This window comes from Lonchura striata, chromosome 12, assembly GCF_046129695.1.
Source record: "Lonchura striata isolate bLonStr1 chromosome 12, bLonStr1.mat, whole genome shotgun sequence".
Classification (NCBI taxonomy): Eukaryota; Metazoa; Chordata; class Aves; order Passeriformes; family Estrildidae; genus Lonchura; species Lonchura striata.
The window spans coordinates 6,806,625-6,824,307 of NC_134614.1; the positions used below are offsets into that span (position 1 = coordinate 6,806,625).

The window sequence follows — 17,683 nt, forward strand, 5'->3', positions numbered from 1 at the left end:
CAAGACCAAGGACTGAGAGGCCCAGGCGTAGGGAGACACCTTCACAGGCATCCCCCAGATGCACCTGCTCCCACCAGCAAGATTGGGCCCTAAGTCCACTTGTCCAGTCGAGGACTCGCCGTGACAGCAGCCAAAGGACAGCACCAAGGACTGAGACGCCCAGGCAAAGAGAGACATCGCCAGGGACGTCCCGCAGACACAGCCGCTCCCGCCAGCAAGGTCAGGCCCTAAGTCCACCTGTCCGGTCCAGGAGTCGCCGTGACAGCAGCCACAGGACAGCACCAAGGACTGAGTGGCCCAGGCAAAGGGATACTCCGTCAGGAACGTCCCCCAGACGCAGCCGCTCCCGCCTGCAGCGCCGGGCCTCGGATCAACCTCTCCGGTCCAGGAGTCGCCAGGACAGGAGCAGGAGGAGAGCAGCAAGCGCTGAGAGGCCCAGGCGCACAGGGACACCATCAGAGAGTTCCCATAGGAGCAACCGCTCCCACCAGCAGCATCAGGCCTCAACTGGGACCTCCAACAGCAGCACGTAGCTTCATGTTTTCTTTCTAGTCCATCTGTTTGCTGCCAAAAGTGAAGGTGAGAACAGTCAATACAGAGACCTTGAGATTTGAAGGTCAGTGAGAAAACCGTATTAGCTCTTGACATTTCTACTGGCAGGAAAGTCCTATTGTGCTAAAGCCCTTGATTTCTGTCTTACCATGTATTAAGTGAAAAGTCACTTAAATGATGTGGCTAAAGAAAAAGGACTTTTGTTCCGGCCTTTTGACTCCAAGCTGAGATGTTTCCCCACTGCTCACTCTTGAAAGTTAAACTCTCCTTTATGGGCTTGGATACGGTTAGGGAGACGTTCAGAGCAAGGTGGTTCCTTGGGAATCTGTATTTGGAAAGGATGTGCGTTGTTTTGCTATCCTTGAACAATCTAATTTCAGTAAAGCCAAAAGGAAGAAGAAAGAAGAGAGTGAGACACTGCCTCAAGTGTCTGAAGAAATCCATTACTATATTGCTGCTGATTTAAAAGACTTGTTTGGAGCTCCAAATAATAAACCAGAAAAGACTGTGGAAATACCCCGGGACAAAGAGGATGCGCAGGACCCTGCCCCCAGATGACCATTTGGGACCTTTGCCCGAGAACAACGCATCTCAGGAGTCGAGCGCGTTCAAGTTTTCCTTCTTTGGAGACACAGAGGAGCTGGGCATCAAAGTAGGTAACAGCAGGACCCTTCTCACAGTGCCATTTCTAAGGAAGAGCTTCTGGCAGGCACTGTAGAGCACTGTGGTGTAAAGAAGGTCAGGACGCAGGAGATTTTTTACAGCAGAAGACAGTAAGTAGGCAGAAGCATTTTGATCTTCATTTCTGCTTGCCAAGGCTGTGGTACATGAATGAGAGGTAACTCATGCTTGCATTTCAGGAATTCTGAAAGGCATGCTTTGAGAAGGCATTGGGGTTTTTGGTGAGTGGTGAAAAACCTTGTTGTCAAGCCCTGAATCTCTCAAACAGGGAGAAAGGTGACACACCTGTCATATCAAGTTTCAGAGAACCCAACAAGATTTTAAAGTAAATGTGTCTTAATGGAGAGGGAGAAGCAAAAGCCTGGAGCTGACCGCAAGATCCACGAACATTCTCTTTGCTACTGAATTCTCTTCTTGGACCTATAGAAGAAGGAAACTGCATGAAACATGATGCTTTGGAAGTTCTAACCATAGATAATATGAGACCTTATGAAAAGAGGATGAAACAACATAAATCAAGTCACAGTCCTGTAGGAGAGAAAAGAAACCGTGTGAAGTTATCCAAAATATTTAAAAAAAAAACACAACAACACAAAGCAACAAGCCCCCCACACTTGTGCTGAATTCAGAAGGTATTCGGTGTCTTCTGAATGCAACGATAAAATGTTTAAGAATACAGCAGAGATCCTGAGAACAGAGTGGAAAATCCTGGAGCAGAGATGTAGCTCAGAAAATCTGGCAGAAGCAGATTCTGTCCTTCCTACATCTGTCTTCTCCACTGTAAGTATTTGTCTTGAAAGGAGGAATTCTTCCTGACAAGTGGAGGAATAATCTGGATGTGGCTTTGTTTCTTTTTCGGTGCTGTTATAGCAGAGTCTTGCAGACTCGGAACAATAAAGCTGGTAAAAGTCGCATGGCAAGAGGATTCATGTTTCCAAGACGGCAGCTCTGAGGGTGATGATGAGCCTGAGACGTGAGACACTGAAACGGACCAAGAAATGCAAGTTCCGTTTCTATTTGCTGTCTACTTGGCTGTAGTAGTTGGATGCTGTGGGAATATTAATAGCAGCACTCAGGGAATGGGAAACTGAGATTGCACACCTCTGAGCAGTGAAAGTCATCTTGGAAAACCATTTGTGCTGCCCAGAGTCAAAACTCCCAGCAGCCCATGTGATGTGAAGCTGAATATGAAAAGAGAGACGTTGAGCACAAGAAATTAACGGGCTCATTTTGGTTTGACCAACTCCAAACTGAGTTTGGCCAGAAACCAAAGACACAGTCAGTTTGCTGTTAAGAAGAGTTTTATTTTTTTTCTAGAAGGCTCTATTTGGTTACTAGGGAATAAAGCTTTTCACTGTATACCAATTCTCTTAAGCACTGCAGTTTTAACTTGTGTTCATGGAATTTGATAGTACAATTTAGAATGCTAAAATCCCTTTGTACTTGTCTAGGTTTGTTTCTTTACCACGCACAGAAAGTGCTAGAGTTGTCTTCTTCTCCAAAGATGATGAATGCCTAAGAGGTACGACAGAATTTCTTCACCCCCTTTTGTATTTTTTTAAACTTTTCCTGGAATTCTGTGAGGAGGAAAAGATGCTGCCTGCTTAGGAATGTTTCCTAGTCAAATTTTGGCGTCCTTACTTGTGCTCAAAATTATGGCAGAATCCCGTGAAAAAGTCCTGGTAAAATAAAGGCCAAGCAGATTTCTGGCTTTCTTCTCTTTCAGGTAATTGCCTAATAGGAATCCAGATTTGCAGAGCTCACGAAAACATTAGCAACTTGACAGGTTACCTAGATATGTTGGATCCTTTCAGGTATTTTTATCGCCTTTAACTTTTTCCTGTCTTTCTGGTGTTACCATTAGGAATTCTGTGTTCTTGTCACCCACATAGGTCCCTGTGGTGATTTGTCCTAATGAATCTGGGGGTTTCTCTTCTGAATCCTGGGGATTTTGTATTTAGAAACAAAGAAAACAACAACCAAAGGAAACATATGGAGTCCCGTCCCCAAAAATTGCAGAGGCCAGCAAAACAATTGCTTGTTATATGTTTTGCAAAATAGTCTTAAGACACGCTTAAATGGTGTGCATTTCTCGAGACTGATTCAATAACGCTGCAGAAATGTATCGCTGTGTTCATACAGTTCGTGCCCAGCACTCTTCCAGCCTGTCTGATTTGCAGGGGGTGTTAAAGTGGAGAGCTCAGTCCTCAGCAGGCCCCAGTTCTGGGGGAAGATGTGTGATCCTGGTGCTGAGCTTCTAATGAAACAGCGGCTATTTCACTGCAATTTAGACTGCAGCATGCTGAGGAAAACTGCTGCTGCCTTTCATTGTCCCGCAGACACCAGGCTGCAGGAGGGAACATTTCTGTTGGGAGACAACATCTGGTGGTGGGCAAGAGAACAGGAAGGATGTGAAGAATTGACTCCTGACTTTATTGCTGAGTTGCCCATGATTGTTAGAAGCAGCAGCACAATTGAAAATGTTTAAGCCTATTAATTGGTTCTTCTTTTTGCACAGAGGGCCCAAAGTTATTTTGTAGATCAGTAGAGTTCAGTGAAGAAAAAGGGTTGGGAAGACCGATGTAGATTATTGCTTGAGGTGAGTATGTAACATGTGTTCCCTGGGAACTGTAGGTGAAAGCTGAGCAAGGGGAGGGAATGCAGGTATGAATGGGCGTGCAGAATTAATTCAGGACCTCAAGAAGAGCCTGCAACTTTGCAACTCCCCAGGAACAAACGTGTTTTAGTGTACCGGTGTGTATAACATCATGTTGTGTTGTCCAGGCAGGTAAACCACTACATCTTTGTATGTTACAGGAGCAGCTAATTAACTGTACGTAAAGGATGTATTTAAGAGAAGGAGTGAATTTAGAGACTTTGCCTAATAGTGGATTCAGAAAATTCTCTGAAGAATTCGGTAGATTTTCATTATTTCCCGGAATGCTGAAGGAAGCATAGGGATACCAAATAGAAATGCAAGGAAGCCAATAAACTCTTTACTGAATAGAAACGTGCCACGTTTGTTCCTTGAAGAAGTGGTCAAACAATGTTACTACCAAAATCCTTTCAAAGATCTAAGAGGAAAAAAATTGGCAAATCCTGTTCGGCAGGGTTTCCAAGCTGGAGATGATGGTCTTGGGTGCTGGGGAGCCACGGGAAGGCTCCAGTCCTGACTGTCCAGCCAGGCCGGGGCCATTGAGCTCTGGCTCATCCCTGGCAGCTCTAAAGGCAAGCAGGAATGTCAAAGGTGCCCCAGAGCCGGGCCAGGGCCCACCTGGGCACTGGCCCCGGCTCTCCAGGAGTAGACAAGCTCTGCCAAGCCCGACCTGGGCACTGCCCCCAGCCCAGGGACATGCGGGTGCTTTGCCCAGAGCCGTGCTCATAGCAGCAGAGCTGTCACACCCCAGCTGGCTGTGGTGGGTGTGAGGCTCCAGCAGTGCCCGTGGGTGGGCTGGGCAGAGAATCAGCAGCAGCACAGGAGCTGGTGGCAGCGCTTGGGGAAGCACAGGGGTCAGCCTCTGCACGGCGACACAGCATGCACACTGCAGGGCACAGAGCCAGTGGCAGCGGGCATGAGCACCTCTGCGGGGCTCTTTGGCTGCAGCAGCATCGGCCCCAAGGGCTGCTCTGTCCCTGCCTGCCTGCCTGGCTGATGGGCAGGGCTGGAGGCCTTGGAGAGCAGGGGCCATTGTGGGCACGGGTGTCCCAAGAGCTGCCCCCTGGCCCAGCTGGGCTCCACTTGGGCAGGAAGGAGGCTCCCAGCCGCGGCATGGCTGAGCAGCTCCTGCCTCCCCCTGCCTCTGCTCTGGGCCCCACACAACGCCTGCCACAGGAGCCCCTGGCCCCGGCTCTGGGAGGGCGGCTTTGCCCTCACCTGGCTCCCTGGCACCAGGGCCCTCCTGCTTGCTGTCGCACATGGCAGCCGTCAGCGGTGAGTCCCTGTCCAGAAAGGTCACAGTCTCCTCCAGGTGCTGGTTCTCTCTCTGTCTGGGAGACAGAAGAGTGTGGGGAGTTTGCAGAACAGGCCCAGAGCCACGAGGGCACTAGTCCCTGCTGAGCCCTGCGTGAGCCCTGCTCCTGTCCGCCTTCTCCTCCGGTCAGTAGCAGAGGTCTTCATCATACATTCATTGGATGTGATCCGAACCAAAGAGTAAGTTCAATTTCCTGAAGAGTAATATCAGGTACTTCACTTCTCTAAGTTTAATTTATAGCAGAAATTAAATATATATTGGTATTTCATGGTTACTTTTACACTATACATAGAGCTTCCACTTTAATATTTGTGGAAAGCCAAGAAGCCAATATTATAGTATGTTTCTCTAACAGCTGGCTAAAGGATCAGCATGAATTTGCAGAATTACTTCTTTTATTAAGTGCTTACTACAGAACAATGATAGAATGGAAGATTTCTTTTACTGACTCATGGCTAAGTACTCAGCTTCCTTTATGTGGAGAATTTGAGGGATAGCTGTACCAAATCCAATCCCATTATTAAATTCATGGCACTAGACAAAGGAATACCTGACTGCTTTTTAAGAGTTGAACATACTTGCAAAATAATGATGGCAAACCCTTCTAATGTCAAAACACTGAGTAGGTTTTTTCACTGTCATGTTTCCTCTGATATAGTTGAGATTAATGTGAAGATTAAGATTCAGTATGTTTTCTTTAGTCTTCCCTTTCGTGCTCTTTATCTTTTGGCACACCATTTTCCTTTCAACTCTATGGCTTCCCTCTGGTGTTTTAAATCAGGTGTAATATTTTGCTATTTCGTGGTGCCACTCCCTCGATCTACTGAAGAGGGCCAAGCAATGCCGGTCTGTCGGCAGGTCCCAGGCGTCGCTCCTGCCGGCGGCCCCGGGGCAGGAGCGGCCCCGGCAGTGCCATGGCAGGGCTTCCCTCAGGTGTCGGCACTGCCAGCCCGGCTCTGCCGGGGCGCTCCGGCAGTGCCACGGCAGGGCTTCCCTCAGGTGTCGGCACTGCCAGCCCGGCTCTGCCGGGGCGCTCCGGCAGTGCCACGGCGCACGGCAGCTCTGGCCCTGCAGCCTCGGCCAGCAGCAAGATCTGCGGGCCAGGACCCCGCAGGTCCCATTCCTGACGAAGAAAGGATGTCCTGTAACGCTTGAGCTTTGCACACTTTCAAACCTGATCAACAAGAAGAGACATTTAACGTGTGCCGAACATGGCAGCCTGCAAGCTCGGAGTGATGGTCAGGTGTTAGAAAAGCAAAGTACTTGTTGCTAGATTGGTCTTTGAAGACTCAGGGCTGGGCACGTTTCACTGATCTCAGACCCAGAGGGAAGCTGACAAAGCTTGGGAAGAAGGACGCCCACTGATTGAGGACGCAAAGGATGCACAATTTAGGGGCCATAAGGACATCTGTTAGAACTGCCAAGATAAGGAAAACACTCCTAAAGTCAACTCAGCAAACATGCTGAAATCAGCTCCAGCTGGGTAAAAAAGTGTGCTGTTTGCAGGCGACAGGACTTTGGCACCCAAATTACCCTGGGCCTGGCCGTGGGATGGTTCTGGTCACCAGAACACACAAAAAGATGGCTCAGCGCAAGTGCTGGGCATTGTGCTTCAAGAACCCAGATGAAAAATCTGGCGAGGCTGTGCTGGATTCTCGTGTGCTATCTACCCCTTCTCTCTTCTTCTTCTCAACATATATTGTAAGCCTGACTAAAACACCCTAGTTCGAGCCATGCTCACTGCCTTATTCTCAAAACTTGCAGCTGACTTAGAGGTTTAGTACCTTACAGAGCAGGTTTGAGGCCCTGCAGCTGGAGGGACAGACAAGTGATGAAGTGGGCAAAAGTCCTTATGGAACAGAGGGAGCACCTAGGGTAAGACAGCCAACAACATGTGTCGTGGCCACCTCTGTTCCGAAGGAAGGCAGGGTCCTTGCAGGCCCTTCCAAAAGCATCTCAAGGGAAGCTTGCCGTCTCGCCTGCCCTGTTTCCTTGACTTTATCTGAATCTTTCTCTCAAAGAAAGACAGTGTGAAATGCAAAGTTGTGTTTTGTGTCAGGTAAATAAATGTAACCTGTGTAATTGTAGTTGAGAAATGTGTGGAACACAGCCATGGGACAGTTATAAAGATGAGTTCTAATAAACAACTGAGAAAAGCATGGAAAAAGACTTGTGAACCAAATATCAATGATAAGTCTGTGGAATTCCTTAAAATCAGAGCGTTTTGGGCACATTGCAAAAGGCAGGCCTCAGAGACACCAGGATGGTGATTAGAGTTACGCAGTAGCTATAATATTTGTCAGCAGAAAAATTATACAAGAAGTAGAAAGAAAGAACAAATAGAACAATAGTCTGTGTATTAACGCTTGGACAGAATAACTTCCTAAGTTGCAGGAAAGTATATCTGTTGAGATGTTAGGAAGGTCTAGGCTTGATAATGGAGCTCTGTGCATTGTATCTTGAGGCTTACAAGCAAGTATTGTATTCAAAATAAGCAAGCATTGTTTTAACTAAAGGCACATGTGCTTGTAGTGATTGGATAGAACTACTGTCAATATGCTTTTGCTTTGTGTGACTGGTCAAAATGTTTATAAAGTAAGTTGTAACATTAAGTTCTTGGTCTGTTGCCTGGATGTGAGCTGCTGGCATCTTCCCATTGTCAAAACCATGTAATGAGACTGATGCTAAAAAATAAACAGCTCGAGACACATACCACAGCAGTCCCATCCTATTTCTGACTCGTATATAGCCCCCGGCCGGCGATAAATGCTGCTCCTCTCTGAGGACGGTGGTTAGACTAGTGGAATAAAAAAGAAGAAGATTGTGGACGACTCCGTCGCCAGAGGCCGAGGTTGTTAATAGGAAGAATGGTTCATCCCCTTCGTTGTCTGTAGCTGATATCCTTGTAAGTACTAAGCAGCAAATTTAGGGGCTCCTGGGCAATTTATCTAAAACAGAATGGAACGTCTTTTACCGGCTTGAGACAATTTTACAGAATAAAGGATGTTCAGATATCTCAAAACATGAACTAAAAGACTTATTAATCTGGGTAAAGGTGAATACTCAAAATATAGACTTGAATTCTGCTTTTACCTGTGCTTTTTGGGACCAGATAAACTTGAAAATTTACCATCTGGTCTCTCTTAAAAAAGAAGAAACTTTGGTCAAACGAATGACTGTCTCCAGAGCTTTAATGGAAAGTTTCAAACCGAATGATCGTGGCAAAGACTTTCTTGAGCACTAAAACAGGACACCTCGTTCTGAAACTTTAATTCTGAGTGGTGCTGGGTCTTTGTCCTCCTCTGGGGGGGTGTTGGGTTTTGTTTGGGGTTCCTTCCCTTCTCCTGGCCTGTCCAGGCAGTGTGAACAACACCCCGAACCCCGGGAAGGCGGAATCCAATCAGCTTCCAGCTTCAGTCGTGTCCTCTGTTTCTTACGGAATTCCCTGCGTCACTGATGCTGTCACCGGGCGTCCTCCCATCCCTCCATGAAATCATCCACCCCTGGGACTCCCAGGAGAGCATTCGGGATTTTTGTTGTGCTCTGAGAATCTGGAGGGTCTGCGATCATGTTCTGGGGAGGCTGGGAGTCTAATGGGTCCGGGAGATGAGAGTTTGGGGAAGCTTTGCAAAAGAGTGGCCGCTGTTTCTGTGCCTCGCTTCTCTTCCAAGCAGGCTGCGGCCGTGCCTCGTTCGGAAGTGTTGCAGGCAGGGCTTGCCTAGGGGGGCTCTGGATCCGCTCTGCCTGGCCAGGGGGCTGTGGGAGTCACCTCTGCCACAGTTTCCCCTTCCCAAGAGGTTACTCCCTCAGATCGGGCTCAGGCAGACAGATTGCTTTACAGTTTGGAGAACTCTTTTCATGTTAATTCTTCCCCCATGCCCCTTCCAGGGTTTTTGCCACTTGTAACCCCTCAGCCTCCGGTTGTAGCTGGAGGGGGGCTTTGGATATGGCTCTGCCTGCGGGGGAGCGGGCAGGAGGGCGGACGGAGGTGACAGGCGGCAGCCAGGGGCTGGGCAGGGCAGGGATGGCTCTGTCCAGAGAGATGGATGGGGTGGAGGCGGGAGAGCTTAGGGAAGTTTCTGTGGAGATACAGACAGATCGTTTGGAAGCCTTGAAGGCTGTCTCATTTGCTGTTGGGGGGAAAAAAGCATGTCAAATTTGCAGTTCGGAACTGAGAGTTCTCCAGCTGCAGGCGGGGATATGGAGTGGAACTTGTAACAGTTCATTGCAAAGTGTCACAAATACAAATTAGAGATTTGCAGCTCGAGAGCAGCCCAATTTGTATGAATCTAAAAGGATCCAATTTAGTGAATTGAGACATGATGTAGCAGGCTCTGGCTTTTTTCTGGGAATGATACAACACATTCTGTGGCCGCTACCTCCAGCGGAGGGAGGGACGTTGGGAATGTGGAGCTCTCCTCCTCCACCCTTCCTGGCAGGGCTCCTGGGGGGGCTTGATGCTACCACGACACTACTGCCAAGAACTTGGAGCTTCTTGGCAGGGTTCCTGGGACAGCTGATTGTTGTAACAACACTACCTGTTCTTCTGGGTCAGACACAGGAGTGATGAGAGGGAAAAACAAAACAGGGTCTAAATCAGAGGTAAACCTTCCACTGCAACTATCTAATTGGTCTAATATTAGTCAAAATTTAGAAAAAAAATTGGACTCAAATAAACAACTCCTTGCCTTACCAGTAAGGTATGGTCGTAATGATGTAAACCCAGGATATGAAACTTTCTCACCATGATATAAAAGAACTCTGTCAGGCTTTGAAAGACAGTGGGTTCTCTTCTCCTTATTTTAACAATGTGTTGAAAAGTATATTTAATTTTTATGATTTAGGCCCTGCTGATTATTGAAACGTGGCTTCCTCGATCTTAACCAATTCACAATATCTCTTATGGGAATTACAATGAAAAAAACTTCTTAATAAGTTGGTTAAAAATATGAAAACTCTCCTTATTTGTCCTAGTTTAGGACAAATTTAAGGAAAACCCTCTGGGAGGAGCCCCCAGAAAACAAACCCACACGGCCCCTCCCCACCCACCTGGTTCAGGAAAAAATTTTCTCTGAGAGAAGGGGAAAAGAACCTGTTTATTCAATGAACAAAGCACTCCCCAGCACCAAAAAAATTAACGAAACCAGAAGAAAACAAAACTCTTTCATGACTCTGAAGAGATGAATAAATCCAGAAAGTCTTTCCTGGGAGTGGTCGCCCGAGTCTGGACGCTGAGGATTGCTGTCCAGCACTGGGTATGGCTGCTGCAGATCACAAAATGCAGGCTTCCGGTGTTTCTTGGTGTTTCCCAGATCCCAGTCTGGAGCAGGTTGGATGGTATTCAGGAAGAGGAAAGGAAAAGAAACAGTCTAGGGAAAGAATTGGACTGCTTAGCTAAACTGATTAGGTAGCAAAGGCGAAAGCAGAAGCAAGCTGTTATGTTTTGACATTGGCACAATGCTAGTGCCCCCATGAAAATGTAATTTCTTAATTGAATGCTATGAAATAGAATTGAAAATACAGCAAAGCAGGCTTAAGGTTAATAACAGAAAAAAAACTTTATTAAGCTACTACTATAAAAGAAAGAAAGGAAAGAAAAAAAATATAAACACAGATCAAAATGAAAACTTTGCAAAGCATTCTTTTTCTTACTATTTAACTCTAACATATTACAGTGAGACACAATCTGGACTTTAATTTGGTTTCTACTTTCTAGACAATTGATATTTAGTTTATTGAGGGAGACAGGAGTCTCTCTTGTGCTACAGATTTCTAAAGAAACACAGCTGCCACATCCTGTGCTTTTATGTTACCCATGGCACTGCCTGGAGAAAAAAAGTTTGCCATGGTGACCCTTCTCTTTTTTATGTACAGTGCTTTCACCACCAATGCATGGATGGACAGACTGCTTTTAGGATTTTTTCTTTTAAGGATGTCTTGTTAAGAGGGGAGAAAACAACAGTTTAGTTTTTTATTTTTTGGGACTACAGTCGCTCCCCCCCTTCCCATTTTCTCCGGGGGCTGAGGGTCTAAGAACAGAGATTTTTTTTTTTTTTTTTTTCTTTGAGGACAGGGGGCACTACTACAAACTCCTTAATTTTTATTTTGTTCACTCCACTTTTGGTTTTTTTAGCTGAAGTAGGTTTCTTGACTTTGCTCTGGCATCTTTTTAAAATATAGTTTTTCTTGAAGGAGAAGATTGGTTTAGTTTGTGGTCAATATGGAAAAGACTAGCTAAAAGCTACTCTTTGTCCTTCTCTTATTTAGAATTTCTTTTTTCAACATCTCAGGGTTTAAGGTGCCTTTATTTTTCTTTTTTAAACTGAGGAGGGGGGGAAAAAAATTATAAAGCTTTCATTTTTTAAGGAAGGGTTAAAAGTCTGGACTCCCAGGATGGCTTGACGCCCAGACTCTGGCGGCTGCCACGCGACTGGGCACTTTGTGGCCCCCCCACGCTTCCTTTCCCGCAGTGAACTGCTGATAAAACTGCTGTTGTCTCTTTCTTTCTCCCTTTTGGGAGAGAAACTCTGGGGAGGGGAACTGAGGCATCTTAGATTTTTTTCACTTTTCTCTCTGCAGGAGGTCAGCCCGGTTCCAGTCCTTCCACCCTTAGGCCTACCTCAGTCAGGCCATGGGCCTTCCCCTTCCCCGCCCAGCCACGGGCTAGGCAGGGGAGAGGCTGCACTGCACGCTGACTGGAACTAAAGAGAGCCAGTTCTCCTGGGAATTTTGCTTTTAACCCCTCTGTGTTCTCAGAGGCGTGTCTACCTTCAATTGGTCAACATCTAAATTGACTTCTTTCTTCTGGAAATTTTTTTTTTTCCATGTCAAACCACGACACAAGCAAGCAAGCAAGCAAGCAAAAGCAAGCCAGTCAGCACTAGCCTTTTCTAGACAGAAGACCATGAGGGGGAGGTGAACCCACGGCTGATAACAAGGCAAAACAAACCTTCACTTTCAGAGTCAGTTCTGAAAGCACAGAACATAATATCAAACATAAACAGAACACACAATTGGAGATACAAACACTGTAACGTCACCCTAGGACATTCCACCCCTTATCTCCATATCTTCAACATCACCTAAAAACTCCATCAAGTTAAAACTTGTATCTTTCACTTACTCATACCTTTAACACTTACACATTTCCTTCTATTTCACTTGCTCAAACCTTTGCCACTTACACATTTCCTTCTTTCTCATGTCTGTGTGTTTTCATGTAAGACATTGGCAGTAACATCCAGCAGTGATATTTGCGCAATAGTTTCACCCCACAATCAGATCTCTCTGAGGTACACATCGTGTTGTTCCATCTCTTTGCATTATCCACCATGTACAACCTGGTCCCTGAGCAAAGACAATCCCACAAATGGGCTTGTCTGTATTCGAGGCAGAATTGATCCACACTGATTTCCCTAACAAACCTCTGACATGTGCCACTGGGACTTTATCTTCATCTACTATATTCAAGGGCTCAGACTGGGCACGACGTGCTCGATTGGTGGAACCTCGGCTGTTAACTAACCAGGTGGCCTTTGCTAAATGTTGCTCCCAATTTTTGAAAGATCCCCCACCCAATGCTTTTAAGGTGGTTTTTAACAGTCCATTGTACCTCTCCACTTTGCCTGCAGCTGGTGCATGGTAGGGGATGTGGCACACCCGCTCAATGCCATGTTCCCTAGCCCAGCTGTTGATAATGCTATTCTTGAAATGAGTCCCATTATCTGACTCAATCCTCTCAGGGGTGCTATGCCTCCAAAGGACCTGCTTTTCAAGGCCCAGGATGGTGTTACGGGCTGTAGCATGAGACACAGGGTAGGTTTCCAACCATCCAGTGGTGGCTTCTACCACAGTGAGCACGTAGCGCTTGCCTTGGTGTGTCTGAGGCAGTGTGATTTAGTCAATCTGCCAGGCCTCCCCATACTGGTACTTGGACCACCGCCCACCATACCACAGGGGCTTCACCCGCTTGGCCTATTTGATGGTAGCACACGTCTCACAGTCATGGATCACCTGAGAAATACTGTCCATGGTGAGATCCACCTCTCGGTCTCGTGCCCACTTAGAGGTGGCACCTCTATCCTGATGGCCTGAGGCATCATGGGCCCATCGTGCTAGGAACAACTCTCCCCTGTGTTCCCAATCGAGGTCTATCTTTGACATCCCTGTCTTTTCAGCCTGATCTACCTGCTGCTCTTCATTAGCTCTACTTCTGGGGACATGGGCATCTACATGGCGAACCTTCACAGGTAGCTTCTCTACCCGGGTAGTGGTATCTTTCCACTCTTCAGCAGCCCAAATTGGTTTTCCTCTATGCTGCAAGTTAACCTCTTTCCACCTCTCTAGCCACCCCCATAGAGCATTGGCTACCATCCATGAATCAGTGTAGAGGTAGAGCTTTGGCCACTTCTCCCTTTCTGCAATGTCTAGGGCCAGTTGAACGGCTTTGAGTTCAGCAAACTGGCTTGATCCACCTTCTCCTTCAGTGGCCTCTGCAACCCATCGTGTCGGACTCCATACAGTTGCTTTCCACTTCTGATTCATCCCTACAATGCAACAGGAACCGTCGGTGAAGAGAGTGTAGCGTGTTTCTTCTGCTGGCAGTTGGTTGTATGGTGGAGCTTCTTCAGCCCATGTCACTGGTTTTTCTTCTTCATCTGTGACACCAAAACTTTCACCTTCGGGCCAATTTGTAATTACTTCCAAAATCCCAGGGCGATTCAGTTTACCAATATGGGCGCGCTGCGTGATGAGAGCAATCCACTTGCTCCATGTAGCACTGGTGGCATGGTGGGTGGAGGGAACCTTTCCTCTGAACATCCACCCCAGCACCAGTAGTCGGGGTGCCAGGAGGATTTGTGCTTCTGTGCCAATCACCTCTGAGGCGGCCTGGACTCCCTTGGCCACTCAGGATTTCTCACACCTGCGTCTACTCCTGGGTCAGAGGTCTCATCGGCCCCTCTAGAAACCTCAGCCCTCATTCTAGAGAGACTGCAGACTGTATAGAGAAAGCTTACCAGATTAAACACCAGGAAGATGGTCTCTTTAACAGTCAGGGGAAACGGAGCATTCTCTAATAGGAAGGTAACAAATTCAGAGTAGAAGAAGGAAAGCAAAGGCTGAAAAGCCTCATCCCCTACTTCCCCTCTAACAAACTGGCTGCACAACCATAACCATGAACCATACATTCCAGAAACAGACTTCAGCACCTTTATAAACCCCCTGGAAGCCATTACACCCAAGCCCAGCCCGATGGATATTCTGATCAGTGCCCTGCTACTGCAAAACCTACGTATTAGGGACAATATAAGAGCTATTCCTGGATAAAAAAAATAAACCTAGGGACCATAGAGGGATTAAGATCTCAAAAAACCCTAGGGTCCAGAGACACATGCAGGCCTTCACCCCAAGAGACACTATGAATTCAAACAACATAACCAGTAACTGCTCCATACCAACACAAAGTAATTGGAACAAAAATATGATTAATACAGGGTTTTTCCCACTCTCTCGAGCCACAATTTGGGCGCCAAAATATTTGTCCTAGTTTAGGCAAATTTGGGGAAAACCCTCTGGGAGGAGCCCCTAGAAAACAAACCCACACGGCCCCTCCCCACCCACTTGGTTCGGGGAAAAAATTTTCTCTGAGAGAAGTGGAAAAGAAGCTGTTTATTCAACAAACAAAGTACTCCCCAGCACCAAAAAAAAAATAACAACTCCAGATGACAACAAAACTCTTTCACCACTCTGAAGAGATGAACAAATCCAGAAAGTCTTTCCTGACAGTGGTTGCCCAGGTCTGGACGCTGGGAATTGCCCTCCAGCACTGGGGATGGCTGCTGCAGATCACAAAATGCAGGCTTCCGGTGTTTCTTGGTGTTTCCCAGATCCCAGTCTGGAGCAGGCTAGATGGTATTCAGGAAGAGGAAAGGAAAAGAAACAGTCTAGGGAAAGAATTGGACTGCTTAGCTAAACTGACTAGGAAGCAAAGGCAAAAGCAGAAGCAAGCAAAGCAAGCAAGCCAAGCAAGCAAGCAAGCAAGCAAAAGCCAGCCAGCCAGCACTAGCCTTTTCTAGACAGCAGACCATGGGGGGAGGTGAACCCACGGCTGATAACAAGGCAAAACAAACCTTCACTTTCAGAGTCAGTTCTGAAAGCACAGAACATAATATCAAATCATAAACAGAACACACGATTGGAGATACAAACACCATAACGTCACCCCAAGACATTATGGGAACATAGATATTGCCCAACTAGCAGGTGATCCACCTTTCCATAGACCAGAAAATCAGGCAGCGGAATTGCCTCAGCCTGTGCTCACCGATATTAAAGATGCTGCTAGAAAAGCTTTGTTTTCAGTTGAGCCAGCTGGTACCCATGTAAATGCTTATACTACTATCAGACAAGGTCAATTGGAACCTTTTGGCTCTTCCTTAGATAGATTAACCCAAGCTGTTGAAGAACAATGTCCAGATGAACAAGCTCATTCCTGTTTTATCCAAAACCTTGCTTTTGTCTCATTCTAAGAAGAATGTAGAAAAATTATTTTAACTTTACCTGATCAGCCTCCAACTGTAACACAGATGCTAACAGCTTGCAGTAAACTCACTTCTCCACAACATCTTGCTAATGTGCAAGTTAATGCTCTTGGAAAGCAAATTACAGAATCTCAAGAAAAGTTAGGAAAAACATTGGGAGATAATTTGGCTAGAGCTTTTGGAGAAAATTTGCGACAACAAATGGAAAAGCTCGAAAAGGTCCTGGAAAAGCAAACAAAAAAATTTTTGAAAAATCTGTTGGTACTGTACAGTTGGACTCTGATAAAAAGACTTGTTGTTTTGCTTGTGGGACTTGCTAGTGTTGTTACTGAAATCCAAAATGCTGGACTTGAAATTTCTATAACCAAAATTCAAGAAATTTCACCCTGGAAGTATCTGGGATGGAAGATGACTGAAAAAACAATTACACCTCAAAGGATACCGCTCCAGATCAGTGTCAACAATCTACAAGATTTACAACAACTTCGAGGAGAAATCAATTGGGTTAAACCTGTTTTGGGAATTACCAATGATGAACTGGGTCTGCTTTCTGATTTGCTGAGAGGAAGTTGTGACATCAACTCTCCTTGAACTCTTAACTCGTGCAGAAGCTCATGTAGCTCTTGACAAGGTCATGGAAGCTCTCCAAAGATGACAAGCTCATCGCTGTGTTCCAGAAAAGCCTTTCCTTTTTGCCATTTTGGGAGAAAAAATGCAACTTTGTCGTCTCATTTTCCAATGGGATCCTTCTTAGAGAGATCCTTTGTTGATAATAGAATGGATTTTTTTCTGCCCTACAGGTGTCCTAAGACTATTTTTACAGTTTTAGAGATGATAGCACAAATTGTAATTAAGGCCAGAACAAGATTGTTAACTTTAGCAGGTCAAGAATTTGCAGTTATCTATTTACTACTGAAAAGAGATTATCTTGATTGGGCAATGCAAAATTCTGATGATTTACAATATGCATTATTACATTTCCCAGGTATATGTTCTGTTCATTACCCAGCTCACAAATTATTACAACCAAAATTGAGTTTTAGAGAAAAACCTATATTAAGTGAAGAACCATTAGATGCAATAACTCTCTTCACTGATGGATCAGGCAAAAGTCACAAATCGGTAATAACTTGGTTGAACCAAACAACTAAAGCTTGGGAATCAGATGTCCAAATAGAATTATCTCCTCAGGTTGTTGATCTTGCTGCTGTGGTTTGGGCTTTTCAGCTCTTTCCACAACCTTTTAATTTAATTACAGATTCTGCTTATGCTGCTAATGTGGTTAAAAGAATAGAAGGATCAGTTTTAAAGGATGTTTGTAATGATATATCATTGGCTTTCATGTCTTTACACAACTTTGCAATATAGAACTAATCGATATTTTGTTTCTCATATTAGGGCTCATTCTTCACTTCCTGGATTTCTAGTGGAAGGAGACGCGAGAGCTGACAAATTGACAATGGTTATTTCAAACTCTCTACCAAACATTTTTCAGCAAGCGAAATTGAGTCATGCCTTTTATCACCAAAACGCTCAAGCACTTGTGCCGATGTTTCAAATTTCCAAGAGTCAGGCTAAGGCTATCATTAGTGCTTGTCCTGACTGTCAGCTTGTGCAGCCTCCTGTTTCAACAGGAGCGGTCAGCCTGCGAGGCTTGCAAAGCCTCCAGTTATGGCAAACAGATATCACTAAATGTCCTTCTTTTGCTAAATTTAAAAATATTTGTGTTTCAATGGACACTTTCTCTGGTGCAGTTTTTGCTTCTCGTCACACGGGTGAAACAGGTAATCATGCCTGTCACCATTTTTTGCAAGCTTTTGCTTTGTTGGGTGTGCCCCAAGAAGTAAAAACCTACAATGGTCCCTCATATATATCTCAAAAACTTGCCACGTTTTTAAAAGATTGGGGTGTTGCTACATCTTTGCTATTCCTCATTCT

General features: G+C 45.7%; 1 pseudogene; it reads left to right on the plus strand.

The window, feature by feature from the left end:
• The first annotated feature begins 1,084 nt into the window (after positions 1–1,084).
• LOC144247031 (E3 ubiquitin-protein ligase PHF7-like) overlaps positions 1,085–17,683 on the plus strand; it is a 31,532-nt pseudogene continuing 14,933 nt past the window's right edge.